We start from the raw sequence: 21,186 nt of genomic DNA on the forward strand, positions 1-21,186 counted from the left end.
ATCCAGCTCCTCCCAGGGGAAGGAGGAGCCGCAGGGTGGAAGGCTACAAGAAACCCAGGACCCAAGATGGCCGCCAGCACATGTCAAACGAAGGAGAGCAGCAAGCAGGTAAGACCATGACAGGAAGATTCAGTATCTCGTTAGATGGAAGGGGTATGGTCCCCAGGATGACTCTTGGGAAGATGTGCAAAACGTTCATGCTCCCAGACTCCAAAGATTGTTCCATAGAAGATTTCCCAACCGACCCTCCCCTAGTGGGGTACCCCGGAGGGGTCCCTTAAGGGGGGGGTACTGTAACAGTACGCTGGGTTGCGCTCCAGCGTGGAACGCAGCGGCTCCCTGTGACGATACGCTGGCTTGCGCTCCAGCATGGAACGCAGCGGCCGCCTGTGTTGTTACGCTGGCTTGCGCTACAGCGTGGAACGCAGTGGCCGCCGGGCCGTCCTGTGGCTCCGCCCACTTACCGTCCGGCTCTTAAATAGGAGACAGGAGCTAAGCAGGGTGTTCCACTAATGGAGTGCGCACCCTGCTAGCTCCATTGTAGCTGAGGACTCCGTCCCCATATCCAGACCAGGAACCCTAACAACGCCGTGAAGGACTGCCTACCTTCTTGCCACTGGCTCCCCCACTGCTGGCTCCCAAGCCTGGAACAACTAACCGCAAGTATACACCTGGTTTGATTACCATCCTGGAACTCAGAGTGGGGAGGTCCCCTGCTGGTGAGAGTCGGTATTTCCAAACTAACCTGAACTGAGGACATGCTATATACTAACTCTGAACTGAGGGCATACTATATACGAACTCTGAACTGAGGACATGCTATATACTAACTCTGAACTGAGGGCATACTATATACTAACTCTGAATTGAGGACATGCTATATACTAACTCTGAACTGAGGGCATACTATATACTAACTCTGAACTGAGGAGAAGCTATATACTAACTTGTAACTCCTGCAATACTGGGAGTTCTTCCTTCCCATCAGTAAAACTAATTAGATAGATAGCGGTAAATGATTTTGCTACCCCAAACTCTCTGCTCAAGACTGAGAGAGCCGCCTGGGGTACATACTGAGTAACCGCGAATCTCCCAGCCAAAATAAGGGCGGTGGGATAATAGTGGATGTCCATTGCCTCCGCAGTTGAGATCCTAACTGATCAACTTGGTGCGTTACACAGAGTGGCACAATGACACTTGGGAACAGAGGGACTGCAGCACCAGCAACTTGGCCAGGAGCACATTCAGCTTCTGCGCCGCTGGATGAGTGCACGCATACTGTTGTCTCTTGGCAATTGCTTTGGTGATCGATTGCTGACGGAATGATTGATGAGGAGTAGGAGGAGGAGCAGGAGTATCAGGACCAGCAGATGATGGGAAGGACAGACAGCTCCCTTCGGCTGAGGTGGGGGAGCCTTGACTGCCCTAAATCTAGGGCATGCCACTGGGTGATGCAGCGTTTGCTGCGGCAGGCTGGACCACCACATCGGAGCCACGGTTCTCCCAGGTCACTTTATGGTGACGCTGCATATGTTGACGCAGGGCAGTTGTGCACCCTGGCCACGCTTCACCTTCTGCCCACAGATTCTACAAATGGCCATGTTCACCTCCTCCAGCGTCTTAACAAAAAACTGCCACACCGCCGAGTAGGTGATTTTACCCCCAACACTCCGCACTGACTGAGTGCTACCACCGCTGCCTTCGTGAACCCCTGCACCGCTACTTTCCGGGCAGGTAGGCTCCTGCGAAGCGGGTTGTCTACCCAGGGCACGTTTGGCTCCTGACCTCCCACTGCTGCCTCTGCTGCTGTCTCATGGGCAAGCTTCCACCCTCTTCTCCCGATGATGATGCAGCCCCTAATTCACCAGGCTCCCAAGTGCGATCAGCTACATCATCATCATCGGGTACTGTCTGCACGTCACTGATGTCCTCCTCAACGGTCTCCGGGACAGGAGCCTAAACACTTGCAACACCAGCTCCCACGCCACTCTCCTCATCACTACTTTCCCGCCTACCGGAGAAAGCGGTGGTTGTCTCCTCCACATCTTGGCTGGCCAGTAGCTGCTGACTGTTGTCTAGTAGCTCGTCCTCGCTGTATTGTGGAGCTGAGCCCACAGCATATAATACTTCTATGGCTGAGGGAACAGAAAAGGACAGAGGCAGGGTGAGGACAGGTGAGGGCACAGGGCCTGCTCCCGGGCCATGCCAACTAAGGGTTGTGTCTGACAAACCACTGACTCTTGGCTGGGGGTGTCTGATGTCACTTGGGACGAAGTGTATGACAGAGTCAACTATTCAAGAACCGCTGGGTTGCTGGTCAAAACAATACTGCTAGATGACACTGGGAGCTCAGGCCTCTCGCTGCGACTCCTGCTGCCACGCCCCCTTAATCTGCTGCAACCTGTGCCTGCATCAGAAACATTTAGGCCTCGGCCACTCACCTGGGGATGGGCTGGCACTTCTCTGTCTGACATACTGTTAGATCAAATAAATAAAAAGGAAATTAAAACACCCCAAAAAAGTCAGCAATTTTCTCACTTCACTACACAACAGCTAATAAACCCTTTTTTTCCCACTAATACATGTGCAATGGGCCAGGATATGGGTTGTTAATGTTCTGTATTTGTCGTGACGCCAATTGCAGCGTGCGCAGGGTAATACCCCAGGGACCTTCCAAGGTGTTATAACGCACGTCCCAGATTAGGAATGCCAGAGTGGTGTAATGGCCTATAATGTCTCTATAGGGTGGTGATAATTGTGTCAACGGTGTCTCCTACCTGGGTACGGCTGGACTCCTGGCTCCTGTCTCATTTGCAATAAATTTGAGTGTAGTGATAGTAGGCGTAATAGAGGAATTTTGCAGCACAAATGATGTCCAGACCTTTAGATGAAGTTCAAACGTTTCTTTACTGAAGATAACTTTCATCCAAACAGTATACAGCTTTGGTCTCTGGTCTCAGCAGGTTTTAGCAATGATCGGCAGGAAATTAATGCTTCTGCTTTAAACTTGGAGCTTGCAGGTTAAGTCGTCTGTTTGGTAGCTCTGTAATTGTGGCAGGAAATAATCTTCTGCACTTTTCTGTAACTTCTGCTGTATGGGGACAGACTAGCTGAGGAGCAATGGCTTCTCCTAGGTCTCTGGAATTAACTCACAGATGGTTTCTCAGGTGATGCTTTCTTCCTGGAACTCTGGAGGTTGTCTGTGGTTTCTGCTTTTCATCCAGCTGAGGCTGAAGGTGCTCGGGCTGGGTATATTTTCAAGTCTCAGCCGAGACAAGATCCTTGCTGTCTTCCCTATGCAGGGGGATCTCCTACACACACACACACCCTACCCCTAGCAGGGGGTGGGCTACACTAACTCTAACTTCCTTCTTCACACCCATGCTGCAGGATGTTGGAACAATCCACACCTCCACAGAGGGGGAGCTAAGCTGGAATAATCCATTCCAGCCTAGATATACTAAACTAGGACTAGTACCTGGCCAACGCGTTGCTGCAACCTGCTGGTGAACCTGGAAAATGACAAGAACAATTGTGTTTAACATGGTTTTACATGTACATTTGTGAAGACATAATATAAATTACATCAAATGACAATATACAGGCTCTTAGAAGATAGTAGTGGGAAGAGGCGTGTAGTAACACAACTCTGGGGTGTTACACACGCCAAAAATGGCTTTAGAACATATAACTGCACCGCTGAACTTCAAATAGGCCCTTATTTTTTCCACTTATACACTCCACAAAAGGCTTTAGAACATATAACTGCACCGCTAATCGGCAAATATATATTTATTGCCACTAATACATGCCAAAAAGGGCTTTAAAACATATAACTGCACCACTTAATGGCAAATATATATTTTTTTGCCACTAATACACGCCAAAAAGGGCTTTAGAACATATAACTGCACCGCTGAACGGCAAATAATATATATTTTTTGCCACTAAAACACACCAAAAAGGGCTTTAGAACATACAGGTGAAACTTGAAAAATTTGAATATCGTGCAAAGTTAAAGGTGAAACTAACATATGAGATAGACTCATTACATGCAAAGCGAGATACTGTATTTCAAGACTTTATTTGATTTGGATGAATATAGCTTACAGTTTATGAAACCCCAAAGTCACAATTTTGAGGTACCCCTTGCCCAAGGGATATGGATTAATTAGCTGACTGTAATACTTTGAGCCTAGAATATTGAACATTTTCACAAAATTCTAATTTTAAGCTGCATTAATGCAATTCCTTTTATTTGCATTACTGAAATAAATGGACTTTTGCACAATATTCTAATTTTTCGAGTTTCACCTGTATAACTGCACTACTGAACGGCAAATAATATATATTTTTTTGCCACAAAAACACGCCAAAAATGACTGTCATTTTCTCACTTCACCACACAACAACTAATAAGCCAGTTTTTCTACTAATACAAGCCAAAAAATGCTTCAGAGCATATAGCTGCACAGCAGAAGCGCAAATAAGACGTAGAAATATTTCCTTGTAGAATATTTTTCCTGAAATTCGGATCGAATTCTACTTTGTCAACTTAGATTTGCTCATCTTTAGTAGACATCTATGTGGAATAAGCTGACGATGGTGTAAAAGGAGTGCGCTCTTTCAAGCTATAGTAGGATCTTGGGCCTCTGCACGGTTCTTTATACCTGACGCTAACATCTACCTGTAAGGCTGAGTTGATACTTGAGTTATTTGGTCAGTTTTGGCCCTGTAACTGCCCAAAGAAGTGAAGTGTGCAGTGATTCTAAGAACGACGCCTGTCATCTCCATGACATACTGACTCACAGTATTGTTTCACTACCACAGCAGACTCCCTATGCGTGTTACTGCAAGGCACAGTGTTCTACATCACAATACAGGTTCTCTGCAGCCAGGAAATAACTGTTTTTAACACAATTCACCACAAATTAATTTGGATCGAATCAAATATTTTCGGAAAATTTGGAGATCCAAATGAATCTAATTCTTTTGAAATTTACTCATCTCTAGTGATTGTATCAATTTCCCTATACATTTGGTACTCTTTTAGAACCAGAGTAGCCCTTTCCTGTCGTCCGCTATGGCAGCTGCCATGTCTGCTATGATGGTAGCTACAACATTGGTGGTAATATTATGCGGATGAACAGAAGAATGCTCTATACAGAGTACAAAAGGATCTGTTCTGAGACATGTCAGCCTAATGCAAAAAAACAAAACAAAAAAAAACTGTATTTGGAAACACCATAACCATTTACAACACCAGTTGCTTAATCAACAAGTTGACACTATATCTCTAGTTGCACATGGTGCATACTATGGGGGAGATTTATTAAGCTGGTGTAAAGGAAAAGTGGCTTAGTTGCCCATAATAACCTTCATTTTCCAAAGGAGCTCTGAAAAATGAAAGGCAGAATCTGATTGGTTGCTATGAGCAACTAAGCCACTTTTGCTTTACACCAGTTTGATAACTCTCCACCATATGCTTTGTGGGAATGATAAGAAATTTATAGAAAAACTCTGAGGCTGGGTGCACATATCTCAGTTGTGTCCAGCCATTTTTTTTTTATTTCATTTTTTTTTTTTTGCAGAGCAAGGTACAGATAAATGTATATAGTGCACAGGTCTGTCATCTATGGACAGATAGCACAAGGCAGAAAAACGCTAACTAGTAAATGGTGAATGTAAAAAGTAAAAAATATAATAAAAATCATCTTTAAATATTATGATGATGTAACGGTCGCGTACACACACACACACAGGGGGGAGGGAAGTGACCACTGCGCTCCACCCTTACCCCTGGCCCTGCCTACTTGCCTCGCGTGTCCAAATGACAGGGGACAACTGGACTAGCTTAGAATAAGTGCAGGGATGACAGACAGACAAACAACAGAACGTGAACGGACCGAGTCAATACCAGGAAAGCTACAAAGTACAAATGGAGCAAGCAGAGAATAGTCAGGAGAAGCCGGGGTCATAAATACCAGGAGAGTCGTGAAGTACCAAAGGAGTCAGCAGAGAATCGTCAGGAGGAGGCCGGGGTCAGAATACCAGGAGAGCAGCAAAGTACACAAGGAGCAGGCAGAGGATCGTCAGGAATTCAGCAGGCGGTAAGTACGCCAGGAAAGACAAAATCGCAGGTGGAACCTAAATAACAGGCAATCTGTGGCCAGCAGATTGCCTGTTTAAATAGGGAGCTAGAGGGGTCATGTGACGTGGCCAGTGTCACATGACTCCACAAAGACTACACAGCTGAGCACCGAGTGATCAGCTCGGTGCTCAGCCCTAAAACCATTAGCATGAATGCAGATAGATGCACGCATATTATTATCAGGAGCGTGGGTGACGCTGGACGCACTGATGATGCACACGCGCTCCGGACGTGCCCGCCTCCTAGACAGCGCCGTGACAGATGATGACCACTCCCAGGGCAAAATGATCAGTAGTATCCAATACATAAAAAAAACAAAAAAAACAATGGAGACATTTATCAAGACTGGTGTTCCCATAAAGCAGTCTTGATCTTCTGTGTGCCGGAATGAGATGCACCAACTTTATTAAGAGACAGATAATAAATTAGGCACATCTCTGGTCCATGTGCCAGGAACTTAAATCTAATCCAGCTAGAGGCTGGCGTAGGCTTCAGCCATAACTTATGCCAGTTTCTTATATTTTATAGTAAATCTAGCAGGCTATGAGAAGCTCCCCCTTCTGCCAACCCCTTTTCCTTTTATCACTACTTAAGAAAAATGGCAAGAAGCTTAACAAGCTGTAAATTATGGGACAACTGCAGCACGCCAGACCTGCAGGGTATTGCGAAGTGAGGTCACAGTTATGGGCAATCGAGGGTTACACACTGTTCATAGGAGAACCCTGGGCAGGCATGCGACAGTGAAGGAGAGGCTGACACAAAGTTCCTCTGGGGCACACTCTGTATGTAGGGACCAGATGGTGGATGAGGTGCCCTGGATGTTGCAGGTGTTTTGAGTGCTTAGGGCAAGGTCCCTTTAAGGATCGTGACGCCAGTGCTTGTAACGGTGGCACACCGGTTTTCAATTGCACTAAGTGAGGTACACAGGTGGTATAGTGAACCAAGCGTTGCTTTACTTATAACAGTCCCACTTTGTACAGATGGTAAAGTTCTTGAACATGCAGCAGTTTACAAATGGTATGAGCAGGCTTTTCATTAATGGCAGGCAATGTACTTGGCAAGATACTCAGAGGGTAACATCTATATTCACAGACCAGGTTGCATATATTCCTCAGATATCCTGGCTGTCTGTATCCCAAGGCCCATGTGCCCTAATGCTGGCTTTTATCCTTGGTATAAATCCTCCTCAGGTATATATTTCTTGCTTTTACTTAATGATCCCTTCTGCCCTTCAGCTTACTTGTTTAGCTGGGTTGCTGGCTCTGCTCTGCTCTGCTCTGATGAGATAACTGCAGTTCTCTCCCAGGAGGCAAACACTTCTCTTGGGGTAATCTTCTGAGCTAACTTAGGCTCCTTATCCACAGGTAGGCTATAATCCTTCACTAGCCTCCTGGTAGCAACTAGCAGCCTGGACTATCTAGCTGCATGTCAGGAGGAGGCCCTCAGCATATCTCTGGCTAAGATGCCCTCTCACTTCTGTGTCCACAGACTCCTGACTACAGACTCCCTCCTCCCTGTCTGGGCCTGAACATTTATACTAGGGGCTCCCTATCTCCCTCTAGTGCCTAGGATGCCTAACTACACCCTAATAAGCCTGCTATGCATGTCATAGGGGAAATATACATGAAAAAGCACATAGAAAATACATTAACATACATGGTCAAATATAATATTACTGTCCCTTAAGAGTAGGAGTAACACGTGACCCAATTGACCCTTGTGTAGTGCCCACCCCTACCTAGTGGGACACTACATAACCCCATGCTACAACGTAGCCCGTCCTCGGCGCAAGATAAAGGGGCCCTGCCCAGCTGGAGACTGCACCTGGAAGACAAAAATACTGCAAAGCAGGAACATACATCTACATTTGAAAATTCACATACATATATCAGGCAGTTCTGCTGGCTTAGGAACAAGTCCGGTGAAAAGGGGCGTTGTTATCTTCTCTCAGGATAATATAAGGGAACAGGGAGCGCTGACCTGGTGCAGCGTATCAAGAATACCAGGATAGTCCATAATAAAATTGAAGTGCAATTGTCCATAATAAAACAGTGGTCCATAACAAACATAAGTTCTTGGAGGCTCAAAGAATAAAAATGAGCCCGTACCCAGGTTTCCTTTTTATAATTAGATAGTGCAAGTGATAAATACTGGAAGATTGCCAAGATAGAATAGCAGAGCAACATCTCAGAGGCCCATATACGTTAGAGTCATCTCTGGGCACATTTCTTTAAAGTAGCAAAAATTTCAGAGGCTCACGTACATTAGAGTCTATCCCTGGGCACATTTCCTTGGAGCGTAAGTTGCATATAAAAGTCACAGCACAATAAAAGTCGACATTATTAAAAATGGCGCATAAATAAGTACTGTAATATCCCTTAATCAACCTGAAAAGGGGGTTAAAAGGGTGAAAGGTGCAAACAAAAATGAGCACAACTTGGCTTTTTAGTTCTGGAAGCAGGCAGGAGGTCCTGTAAACTGGATGGCCTTGTAGCAATTAGTAATTTCAGTGGCCTACCACCACCACTGAGCCGTGGGTAACTGGCAGCAGCAACATAGGGCCAAAACAAAGGACTCCTGTCCTGAAAGGGTTAAATCCTCTTTAGTAAGGTCCCTTGACATAAAGTAATCACGTAGTGGCCTGGCAGGCCTACTCACAGGGGCATGTCAATTCCACTCGGCATAACAGTGGTATTCCCCGGTTCCATTTGCAAATTGGGCCTGTATTGGGATTCGACAGACGAATGGGCCCACAAAACGGTATTGGGGGGCAACTGCAGCATGAAAGAATAATTGGTATTGGCCCCATAGGCCTAGGGGTAATTACGGTTGGTGACCGCATCGTCCAGGCATGATAATCGTGGGCTGCTGCACTGGTCTGGATACCGCCGCTGCAAGCGGTTCCGTAGGTTCAGGAGTGACTGACTCTACGCGGCGGTGCACAGTATAAGAGGGCCTCCTTGGGGGCCTCACCGCAGCTGCAGACACTATAGGTGGCCGACTGGCAGGGACAGGTACCCTTACCTCAGACCCAGCGATGTCTGAGTACTGGACTCTTCTTTCCTCCTTCTTAGGTGGGGACTGGATCCTGGCGGTAGCAAGTCGGCGCAGGTCTCGTAGCTCCAGTAGCTCCAGTCGGACGATCTGGTCATCCAGGCTCTAGGGTTCTGTGTCGCTGTCCTCCGATGACGCCGCCGGCACAGGTGGAGAAGTTGGCGCATCCGGCGCAGCCGCTGCAGTTTCAGGTGGGGCGTCTGCTCTTTTCCCTTTTCGGATGTTATCCAGGGTAGCATGGAATCGCTCCAAGTTTTCTAACTCTTTTATAGTCTTTTCCCGGCGGGGCAGCTCAGGGGACGGATACGGGCTCACCCACTTTTCCACCACTGTTGGTTGCCAGAAGACGTTCGGGCCAATGAAGGAGCCCCGCTCTTGAAAGACATTATGGGCCAGTTCTGGAGAGCGCTCAGGTCCGCGCTCGCAGACAGTATAGTCCTAGTCTTCTTCCCAGTCCTCCGGCTTCTTTTTAGGACGGGTCACAGCAGTGGCGTAAGGGCCTCGCAGGCCCTCGGCAGGAGTAAATTCCACCTCCTCTCCCTTGCGGAGGTTGTGCATATGCTCTGGGAGGTAGCTCCGCTTGACGGATCTTTGATTGACATAGAGATCCCTGCCGGTAGTATAATCTTTAATGAAGCCGAAGCCTCTGTCTTTATCAAAGGCCACTACCGACCCCATTCTCCTTTCCAGGCGGGGTTGGTTGTCAGTGTGGCGCTCGTGCACGGTCTTGGCCAGTTCCTCAAAGTAAATTTTGGTCCTGGTCGTCTTCTTTATCGTGGCCTCCCGTATCTCTGCCATCAACGCTGACAACTTAAACGAGGGCTGGTGAAAGTCTCTCCATGAGCCATAGTAGGGCTCAGGCTGCATCCTCGGTGGCGGGCAAGTGGGTTTCTCCGGTCCTGAAGAGTAGGCCGGTGGAGCATCCTCTTGCTCCATATTAGTAGGATTCGTTTTTAATCCATCCGGTGCTGACATCTCTTCAGAGCAGTCTTCACTGGTCAACATGCTTGATCCTTCTCTGGAGAGCGACAGGGCGGCACCAATAATTGTAGACAGATCCTCCCATTACTTCGGGAGGCCGCTTCCCAGGTACTCCAGCATAGGGGAGGCGGAGTCCATTATAGCAGACATGCTAATTTGTAGACAGGGCGGTGGCGCAGACACACTGCTTTTCCCGCACTTTAAGCAAAAGGTCCCACTTTTTCCCGCCTGCAAAGTATGAAGATGATGCAGCAATTAATCCAGTCAAGCTAAGCGGCCATCTTTGAGTAAAACGTTGTCTATTCACTGACAGCAAGCGGTGGCTTAAATAAACGGCAAACAGTCCATGCAATATACAGTTCTTCACACCGCAATTTATGAGAGTTCTTTGGCCCAGAAATTTTTCAAATAAACAGTAGGGCTTGGTCACTTTGTAGGTAGATAACGGCACACAGTTTTTGTATTCCAACAATGGCGCAGGAATGATCGTATCCTGTTCGTGACGCCAATTTATGCAGCACGCCAGACCTGCAGGGTATTGCGAAGTGAGGTCACAGTTATGGGCAATTGAGGGTTACTCACTGTTCATAGGAGAACCCTGGGCAGGCATGCGACAGTGAAGGAGAGGCTGACACATAGTTCCTCTGGGGCACACTCTGTATGTAGGGACCAGGCCTGATGGTGGATGAGGTGCCCTGGATGTTGCAGGTGTTTTGAGTGCCTGGGGCAAGGTCCCTTTAAGGATCGTGACACCAGTGCCTGTAACGGTGGCACACCGCTTTTCAATAGCAATAAGTGAGGTACACAGGTGGTATAGTGAACCAAACGTTGCTTTACTTATAACAGTCCAACTTTGTACAGATGGTAAAGTTCTTGAACATGCAGCAGTTTAAAAATGGCATGAGCAGGTTTTTCATTAATGGCAGGCAATGTACTTGGCAAGATACTCAGAGGGTAACATCAATATTCACAGACCAGGTTGCATATATTCCTCAGATATCCTGGCTGTCTGTATCCCAAGGCCCATGTGCCCTAATGCTGGCTTTTATCCTTGGTATAAATCCTCCTTAGGTATATGTTCCTTGCTTTTACTTAATGATCCCTTCTGCCCTTCAGCTTACTTGTTTAGCTGGGTTGCTGGCTCTGCTCTGCTCTGATGAGATAACTGCAGTTCTCTCCCAGGAGGCAAACACTTCTCTTGGGGTAATCTTCTGAGCTAACATAGGCTCCTTATCCACAGGTAGGCTATAATCCTTCACTAGCCTCCTGGTAGCAACTAGCAGCCTGGCCTATCTAGCTGCATGTCAGGAGGAGGCCCTCAGCATATCTCTGGCTAAGATGCCCTCTCACTTCTGTGTCCACAGACTCCTGACTACAGACTCCCTCCTCTCTGTCTGGGCCTGAACATTTATACTAGGGGCTCCCTATCTCCCTCTAGTGCCTAGGATGCCTAACTACACCCTAATAGGCCTGCTATGCATTTCACAGGGGAAATATACATGAAAAAGCACATAGAAAATACATTAACATACATGGTCAAATAAAATATTACTGTCCCTTAGGAGTAGGAGTAACACGTGACCCAATTGACCCTTGTGTAGTGCCCACCCCTACCTAGTGGGACACTACACAACTATGGCTTACACAATAATTAGTGGCTTAAAATTTTTAGTAACTGTCCCCCAGTGGATATATTAAAGGGGTTTTCGGTGTCTAAAATATTGATGACCTATCCTCAGGATAAGTCAACAATTTCTGATCTGTGGGGTCTGACTCTGGACACCCCAACTGATCAACTGTTTGAAGAGGCCGCAGTGCTCCATTGACCCATATCACTAACATCTACATGACTATATGCTGCTTCCATTGAGTTAAATAAAAAAAAAATAGTAAGAATGAAAGCTGGAGTAACATGATAATGTCAAAATTGTTAAAACCATTTTGTAGGAAAATTGCCTCCATCATACCAAAATCAAACCCCATGCTTCTATAATGGCTTAAATGCTAAGGGCAATACAATCCATTGGATCATTTTCCCATTACACACACTGCAGAACTTTGTCTTCTGTTCAGTTATATAAATAACTAGCTGAAGGATTCGGCTTCGCTATGGTATATTTAATCTATTTCATTTAATGTTTGCGTGTGTCGTTAAAAGATATCAAAACTATCCACTATAACAGTGAAATCTACAGCACCCCGCCCCCAAAACAGTGACCTCCACAGCCCCCCATCCCTTAACACTGACCCCCCTACAGTGCCCCGTCCCTTAAAATTGGACCTTCACAGCAGCCCACCCCCTTAACTTTGACCTTTACAGCAGCTTTCCCATTTCACAGTGACTTTCACAGCATACCACCCCCTTGACAATGACCTCCACAGGGGCCCGCCCCCTTAACAGTGGCCTTTACTGGATCAGCGTGTCCTTTTGAACAGCTCACTCTAAGACAACAGCACTGTACTATCTGAGTGTGAGCTGCAGGGAGAAAGTCGCCCTCCTTCCCACCTGTGCAGCTGACAGAAGTTGATTTTTACCTTCATTTTTTCAATCTCGGTCGGCTGAGGAGTGGGAGGGGGCGTGGCCTAACTGGATTTGGGGGGGGGGGTTGAACAGGGCACTCTAAGACAGCAGCACTGTGCTGTCTGAGTGTGAGCTGCAGGGAGAAGGTCTCCCTTCTCCCACCCCTGATGCTGACAGAAGTTGATTTTTACCTTCATTTTTTCAATCCCGATCAGCTCAGGAGTGCGCATGTCCTAACCAGATCAGGGGCGTTGCTTATCTGTACCTGGGGGCGGGGATTTAAGTCTTTTGAGGGTGGACACATTGTGGAAGGGGGCGTGTCTGGGCTCCTTCCTGCAAGAGTGAGGCCCCTCTGGGCACCTTACTGGCTCATTTGCATACCAAATAAACTGGATTTTCAGAGGATAAAAACATTTACTGCTGGAACAAAGGCACATCTTGAAATAAGGTACTAAGTGCTATTAGGCCATGGCTTTACTTCAAAAGCGATTATCCTGGTGACAGATTTCCTTTAAAGCTCTCCTACGGCATTGAAGAAAAATGGCTGGGTTGTTATGGAAACCTGAAGTAAAACTGTGTATGTGGAGACTGGAGGACCTGCGAGCTTCTACTGGCTGATAAGGGTCATGTGACCAAGCTTCGATCAGCTAATGCATTTTTTGGGAATATCTCAGGAACGGTATGTCCTAGGCTACTTTCACACTTGCGTTCGGTGCGGATCCGTCTGTGCAGATACCAGACGGATCCGCACCAAACGCAAGTGTGAAAGTAGCCTAGGACATACCGTTCCTGAGATATTCCCAAAAAATGCAAACGCTTGCATCCGTTCAGAATGGATCCGTCTGCATAAACAGCTTTTTCAGATCTGAGTTTATCTGACAGTATATTCTAACACAGAGGCGTTCCCATGGTGATGGGGACGCTTCAAGTTAGAATATACTAAGAACTGTGTACATAACTGCCCCCTGCTGCCTGGCAGCACCCGATCTCTTACAGGGGGCTGTGATCCGCACAATTAACCCCTCAGGTGTCGCACCTGAGGGGTTAATTGTGCATATCATAGCCCCCTGTAAGAGATCAGGTGCTGCCAGGCAGCAGGGGACAGACCCCCCTCCCTCCCCAATTTTAAATTCATTGGTGGCCAGTGCGGCCCCCCTCCCTTCCCAGTATTAAATTCATTGGTGGCCAGTGCGGCCCCCCCCCTCCCTCCCCAGTATTAAATTCATTGGTGGCCAGTGCGGCCCCCCTCCCTCCCCAGTATTAAAGTATAATGCTTCTAAAATTGCTAAGTAACCATGGCTGCCAGGACTGCAGTAGCGTCTTGGCTGCCATGGTAACCGATCGGAGCCCCAGCGATTAAACCGGGACTCCAATCGGAACTCTCCGCTGCCACCAATGATGGGGGGGGGTCATTTTAATTAGGGAGGGGAGAGGGGAGGCCGCACTAGTCACCACCAAATTTATTACTGGGGAGGGAAGGAGGGGGGCCACACTGGCAACCAATGAATTTAATACTGGGGAAGGAGGGGGGCCGCACTGGCCACCAATGAATTTAATACTGGGGAGCGAGGGGGGGCCGCACTGGCCACCAATGAATTTAATACTGGGGAGGGAGGGGGGCCGCACTGTCCACCAATGAATTTAAAACTGGGGAGGGAGAGGGGTCTGGCGGCACCTGAGGGGTTAATTGTGTGGATCACAGCCCCCTGTAAGAGATCAGGTGCTGCCAGGCAGCAGGGGGCCGTTATGGCCACAGTTCTTAGTATATTCTAACTTGAAGCATCCCCATCACTATGGGAATGCCTCTGTGTTAGAATATACTGTCGGATCTAACTCAAATCCGATGGTATATTCTAACATAGAGACGTTCCCATGGTGATGGGGACGCTTCAAGTTAAAATATACCATCGGATTGGAGAAAACTCTGATACCATGGTATATTAATAGGGACTCCTGACTTTACATTGAAAGTCAATGGGGGACGGATCCGTTTGCAATTGCACCATTTTGTGTCAACGTCAAACGGATCCGTCCCCATTGACTTGCATTGTAAGTCAGGGCGGATCCGTTTGGCTCCGCACGGCCTGGCGGACACCAAAACGCTGCAAGCTGCGTTTTGGTGTCCGCCTCCAGAGCGGAATGGAGGCGGAACGGAGCCAAACTGATGCATTCTGAACGGATCCTTATCCATTCAGAATGCATTGGGGATGAACGGATCAGTTCGGGGCCGCTTGTGAGAGCCCTCAAACGGATCTCACAAGCGGAACCCCAAAAGCAAGTGTGAAAGTAGCCCTAGATACTTGAGACCTGGTCTAAAACCTTCCCAGACACCTGATGTACCTGTGTGCCAAATTTCAATGCGACGGTACAGATTCCTTTAGCGGACATACACACATATACACTCAGCTTTATATATTAGATTTTTTCACCATGTTTCATAAACACATGGGCCACAGGGTTTTATTCTTGTCATTTTTATTTTAGTATTTTTTTGTTTTCTTTTTTATAACCAAGACAATGTAAAAAAAAGGAAAAATTGTCTTTTTTCAAATATTTTTATTTTTGTTAATAGCGCATCATCCATTAAATTTTTTAAAATTATGTCTACTTTTCATAATGGTTGTTGATATATATATATATATATATATATATATATATATATATATATATATATATTTTTTTTTTTTATATATACAGTACAGACCAAAAGTTTGGACACATCTTCTCATTCAAAGAGTTTTCTTTATTTTCATGACTATGAAGGCATCAAAACTATGAATTAACACGTGTGGAATTATATACATAACAAACAAGTGTGAAACAACTGAAAATATGTCATATTCTAGGTTCTTCAAAGTAGCCACCTTTTTGCTTTGATTACTGCTTTGCACACTCTTGGCATTCTCTTGATGAGCTTCAAGAGGTAGTCCCCTGAAATGGTCTTCCAACAGTCTTGAAGGAGTTCCCAGAGATGCTTAGCACTTGTTGGCCCTTTTGCCTTCACTCTGCGGTCCAGCTTACCCCAAACCATCTCGATTGGGTTCAGGTCCGGTGACTGTGGAGGCCAGGTCATCTGGCGCAGCAACCCATCACTCTCCTTCATGGTCAAATAGCCCTTACTTTCAAAGTTTTCCCAATTTTTCGGCTGACTGACTGACCTTCATTTCTTAAAGTAATGATGGCCACTCGTTTTTCTTTACTTAGCTGCTTTTTTCTTGCCATAATACAAATTCTAACAGTCTATTCAGTAGGACTATCAGCTGTGTATCCACCTGACTTCTCCTCAATGCAACTGATGGTCCCAACCCCATTTATAAGGCAAGAAATCCCACTTATTAAACCTGACAGGGCACACCTGTGAAGTGAAAACCATTTCAGGGGACTACCTCTTGAAGCTCATCAAGAGAATGCCAAGAGTGTGCAAAGCATCCATCAAAGCAAAAGGTGGCTACTTTGAAGAACCTAGAATATGACATATTTTCAGTTGTTTCACACTTGTTTGTTATGTATATACCGTAATTCCACATGTGTTAATTCATAGTTTTGATGCCTTCAGTGTGAATCTACAATTTTCATAGTCATGAAAATAAAGAAAACTCTTTGAATGAGAAGGTGTGTCCAAACTTTTGGCCTGTACTGTATATATATATATATATATATATATATATATACACAGGTGCAAGAAAAAGTATGTGAACCCTTTGGAATGATATGGATTTCTGCACAAATTGGTCATAAAATGTGATCTGATCTTCATCTAAGTCACAACAATAGACAATCACAGTCTTCTTAAAATAATAACACACAAAGAATTAAATGTTACCATGTTTTTATTAAACACACCATGTAAACATTCACAGTGCAGGTGGAAAAAGTATGTGAACCCTTGGATTTAATAACTGGTTGAACCTCCTTTGGCAGCAATAACTTTAACCAAACGTTTCCTATAGTTGCAGATCAGACGTGCACAACGGTCAGGAGTAATTCTTGACCATTCCTCTTTACAGAACTGTTTCAGTTCAGCAATATTCTTGGGATGTCTGGTGTGAATTGCTTTTTTGAGGTCATGCCACAGCATCTCAATCGGGTTGAGGTCAGGACTCTAACTGGGCCACTCCAGAAGGCGTATTTTCTTCTGTTTAAGCCATTCTGTTGTTGATTTACTTCTATGCTTTGGGTCGTTGTCCTGTTGCAACACCCATCTTCTGTTGAGCTTCAGCTGGTGGACAGATGGCCTTAAAGGGAACCTGTCACCAGTTTTATGGTGTCCTAACTAAGGGCAACATAAATAAGTGACTGATTCTCTTAGCAAAATGCTGGGTCACTTTCTTTAATTGACCCAGTCAATCTGCCAACATCTTGTATTGAAAAGATCCAGCTGATAATGATGAGTCCTGAATATTCAATAGCTCCTGCCTCTCCCCGCCCACCTGCTGCTGAGTTACAGTTATTTTCCATATGAATCAGCAGCAGGTGGGCAGGTGAGTGGCAATAGCTCTGAATTAAATATACGCTAGACTCAATGACATCACGCTGGACTCAAATCAGCCCATTAGCATGTGGCATGCGGCATCTTTGTGTGTATATTATGAGGTAACCATCTGTCACACCAGTAAGTGAATACATCTAAGGTACTTTTTAGTAGTTAATGATTGTATATAATTAGTTAGATTATAATCAAATATCCACATGACAGGTTCCCTTTAAGTTCTCCTGCAAAATGTCTTGATAAACTTGGGAATTCATTTTTCCTTCGATGATAGCAATCCGTCCAGGCCCTGACGCAGCAAAGCAGCCCCAAACCATTATGCCCCTACCACCATACTTCACAGTTGGTGTCCTGTGCCTCTTTTTCTCCACATATAGTGTTGTGTGTTTCTTCCAAACAACCCAACTTTGGTCTCATCTGTCCACAGAATATTTTGCCAGTACTGCTGTGGAACATCCAGGTGCTCTTGTGCAAACTGTAAACGTGCAGCAATGTTTATTTTGGACAGCAGTGGCTTCCTCTGTGGTATCCTCCCATGAAATCCATTCTTGTTTAGTGTTTTACGTATCGTAGATTCGCTAACAGGGATGTTAGCATATGCCAGAGACTTTTGTAAGTCTTTAGCTGACACTCTAGGATTCTTCTTCACCTCATTGAGCAGTCTGCGCTGTGCTCTTGCAGTCATCTTTACAGGACGGCCACTCCTAGGGAGAGTAGCAGCAGTGCTGAACTTTCTCCATTTATAGACAATATGTCTTACCGTGGACTGATGAACAGCAAGGCTTTTGGAGATACTTTTATAACCCTTTCCAGCTTTATGCAAGTCAACAATTCTTAATCGTAGGTCTTCTGAGAGCTCTTTTGTGCGAGGCATCATTCAGATCAGGCAATGCTTCTTGTGAAAAGCAAACCCAGAACTGGTGTGTGTTTTTTATAGGGCAGGGCAGCTGTAACCAACACCTCCAATCTCATCTCATTAATTGGACTCCAGTTGGCTGACACCTCACTCCAATTAGCTCTTGGAGATGTCATTAGTCTAGGGGTGCACATACTTTTTCCACCTGCACTGTGAATGTTTACATGGTATGTTCAATAAAAACATGGTAACATTTAATTATTTGTGTGTTATTAGTTTAAGCAGACTGTGATTGTCTATTGTTGTGACTTAGATGAAGATCAGATCACATTTTATGACCAATTTGTGCAGAAATCCATATCATTCCAAAGGGTTCACATACTTTTTCTTGCAGCTGTATATCAGGGTTATGGTTGCTGGAGACAGAGCTACAGAGCAGCATGTGGTGGCTTTTTTATTAACTGTTTTATTAATTTTTTTATTTTGCTTCACCCATGCAGAGATATGTGCCGACCACCCAAACATATTGTCACGGGGTTCCGAAGGTGCACTCGGTCCCCCATTGCCCGCAGAACTGTTGCTTAGCTTTTTGAATGAGGTTCTGTGTTTGACCTCATTCCCAGGTCGGCTTTACTAGCTGGGTGGCTCCCTGCTCCTAGTCTGCCTTGAGCGCCGAGCTGATCACTCGGTGCTCGACTGGTTGGTCTGTCGGTCATGTGATGCTGGCCACGTCACATGACCCTCACTCCCCACTATAAATACAGGCAGCCTGCTGGCTACAGGTTGCCTGTTAATTTCTAGGTTCCTGGCTATTTGTTGGACTACTGAATATTTACCTGATCCTGTTCCCTGACGATCCTCTGCCTGCTCCTCCTGTACTGCGCATACATCCTGGTATTGTGACCTCGGCTCCCACCTGACTACTCTCTTAGGACTCCTCTTGTACTTCGCTACTCTCCTGGTATTTGACCCCGGCTTCTCCTGACCATTCTTTGCTTAATCCGTTGTACTGCGTAGCTCTCTTGGTTCTGACCCGGTCTGTTCATGTTCCGTATTTTGTCTTGTCTGTCTTCCCTGCACATATCCTAAGTTAGGGATTGCCATCCAGTTGTCCCCTGTCATCAGGACTCGTGAGGCAAGTAGGCAGGGCCAGGGGTGAGGGTGGAGCGCAGTGGTTACTACCCTTCCCCCTGTGTGTGTGTGGATGTGACCGTTACAGATTAACAGGCCCAATAACCACTGTATCATGAATCCTCTTACTACCCTGACTGACCATGTCTCTAACTTGACACAGAGGGTGCAGGAGCTAGGAGAGAAACTCCGTTCTTGTGAGTTAGGGCAAGGTTCTTCCACTCCTCTGTCCTCCAGTCCATAGTTTGAACCCCAGATCAAGCTCCCAGAACCCTTTTCTGGAGACCGGAAGAGGTTTCTCTCCTTTAAGGAGAATTGCAAACTCTACTTCCGTTTGCGCCCCGTATCCTCCGGTCCCGAGAGCCAACGCGTGGGAATTATCATTTCTCTACTACAGGGTGATCCCCAGGACTGGGCATTTTCGTTACCTCCTGGGGCCAGTTGTCTAACTTCTGTGGAATGGTTTTTTCAGGCCCTGGGTACCCTCTATGACGAACCAGACAGGGCCCTGGTAGCCGAGACAGCTCTTAGGGCACTGGTTCAGGGCCATCTCCCTGCGGAGGAGTATTGCACCCAATTCAGACGGTGGTGTGTCCCCTCAGGATGGAATGAACCAGCCCTGAAGAGTCAGTTTAGGTCTGGTCTATCTGATAATTTAAAAGATCTATTGGTCAATTACCAAATTCCTGAGACCTTAGAGGAGATGATGACCCTAGTTGTCCGACTTGACAGACGAGTTAGAGAGAGACGACAAGAACGACAGTTCTGTTCTCAGATGGTGGTCCAGCCAGAGGCCTTTTCCAGGGACAACACTGAGGTCTCCACCGAGGAACCCATGCAGGTTGGCATGACCCGGGGTAATCTTCGTCGCAGACGAGGAGAGTGCTTCTACTGTGGAGATCCTGGCCATTGGATCAACAAATGTCCTAAGAGGGACCTCTCTGACAAGTCTTCTAAAGCAAAACAACCTAAAGACCAGGTACACCCTGATTTTTCTAAAAGTAAGCTTTTGGTACCCATAACAATTTCTCTGGGGGTTAATAAGTGGCCGGGTAAGGCCTTTATTGACTCCGGTTCAGCGGCCAGCTTTATTGACTTTGAGTTTGCTTGTAAATTGGGTATTCCAATGTTTGCTTTACCTACACCTATCCATGTCATGGCTATTGATGCTACTCCCCTGATTGGTGGTACGGTGAGGTCATGTACTTCTGAAATTTCTCTGTCAGTGGGTGTGTGCCACTCTGAGAGATGTTCTCTTCTAGTCCTGGAGAACCTACCGGTTGAGGTGGTACTAGGGTTGCCTTGGCTCCGTTTACATAACCCCACAATTGATTGGTCCAAAGGAGAGTTGGTGAAATGGGGACCTAAGTGTGACTTATGCTTGTCCGTGGTCCAGGCTGGGGTTTCAGTAAGGTCTAATACATTACCCTCTGTTATTAAGGAATATTCTGATGTGTTCTCGTCCCTTACTCCAGAGGTTCTACCCCCCCATAGACCTTATGATTGCGCCATAGAGCTAATTGAGGGTGCCGAATTTCCTAAAGGTCGAATTTATAATCTTTCAGGGCCCGAACGCAAGGCTATGGAAGATTATATTAAGGAGAGCCTTGCTAAAGGGCATATTAGACCTTCAGTCTCTCCTATGGGAGCAGGGTTTTTCTTTGTTAAAAAGAAGGATGGTGGTCTTAGGCCTTGTATTGATTACCGGAGATTAAATAAAATCACTGTCCAAAATAGATACTCTCTCCCATTGATTCCGGATTTATTTAACCAGGTTTTGGGGGCAACCTGGTTTTCCAAGATTGACCTGAAAGGGGCATACAATCTAATCCGAATCAAGGAGGGAGACGATGGAAGACAGCGTTCAATACTCCGATAGGACACTTTGAATATCAGGTGATGCCTTTTGGACTCAGCAATGCCCCAGCTGTGTTCCAAAACTTAATGAACGATATTCTTAGGGAGTTCTTAGGTAAATTTATTATTGTCTATCTTGACGACAT

The sequence above is a fragment of the Bufo bufo genome, chromosome 7, assembly GCF_905171765.1.
Source record: "Bufo bufo chromosome 7, aBufBuf1.1, whole genome shotgun sequence".
In the NCBI taxonomy this organism is placed as follows: Eukaryota; Metazoa; Chordata; class Amphibia; order Anura; family Bufonidae; genus Bufo; species Bufo bufo.